Source organism: Cyprinus carpio, chromosome B3 (assembly GCF_018340385.1).
Source record: "Cyprinus carpio isolate SPL01 chromosome B3, ASM1834038v1, whole genome shotgun sequence".
NCBI classification, from domain to species: Eukaryota; Metazoa; Chordata; class Actinopteri; order Cypriniformes; family Cyprinidae; genus Cyprinus; species Cyprinus carpio.
Genome location: NC_056599.1, coordinates 1,267,334 through 1,268,181, shown reverse-complemented (window position 1 = coordinate 1,268,181; position 848 = coordinate 1,267,334).

Sequence of the window (848 nt, the reverse complement as noted above, 5' to 3'; positions counted from 1 at the left end):
CAGGGTGGTGGGAGGAGTCAGAGTGGGCGGGGCTCATTATAGGATTTTCTATTGAGAGGGTGGAGTCAGATTAATGGGAGCGTTAACGGAGGTCTGGGCGGGGATTGGGAAAGTGTGGTCAAAGTGGGTCTGTCTTAGATGAAGGTATTTTGAACACTGATATTTCAATGTTTAACACACTTGATAAGTCTTGATAATATGAAATCAAAAATTGTAGTTCCCACATATGAAATTGAGTTGTTTAGATTCAATATAAATGCTCTATTTGGGGGTACTTCATAATCTAATAAGAGAATTGTGGGTAATAAATGTCTTTCTGCTTTCTTTAGAAACTGTTATAAATTAAAAAATTGTATATTGTCTGTGTGTGTGTGTGTGTGTGTGTGTGTGTGTGTGTGTGTGTGTGCGTGCGTGAAGGAGAGACAGATGTGCGTTGATCTGACCTGAGATCACAGCTGCACAGCCATGAGAGAATCTCTTTAATGATGGATCTGAATCAAACTGATATCAGTGTGAATGCGTTTGTGATTCGCTTCAGTTTCTCCAGCTGCTGAAGTGAGACGATCATCTGAAACAGCTTCAGTCTGAGACGCTTTCATAGAGGCTTTATCAATCTGTTCATGTGACTGTTAATGAAATCTGTACAGCATCAGTGGGAGATTATTATTGACAGAATGAAGTCTATTTAACAAACTCTAGCAGTGGTTAAATTCCTATATCTGGTTTTATTATTATTTAGTTAGTTTTATTTGATTTGAATGTACCATTATTGCTTTAAACTACAAATCAAGGACCTTTCAAAGAATTGACAAATAAATCTGAATAAACTGAGTTTTCAAGAATCAGCC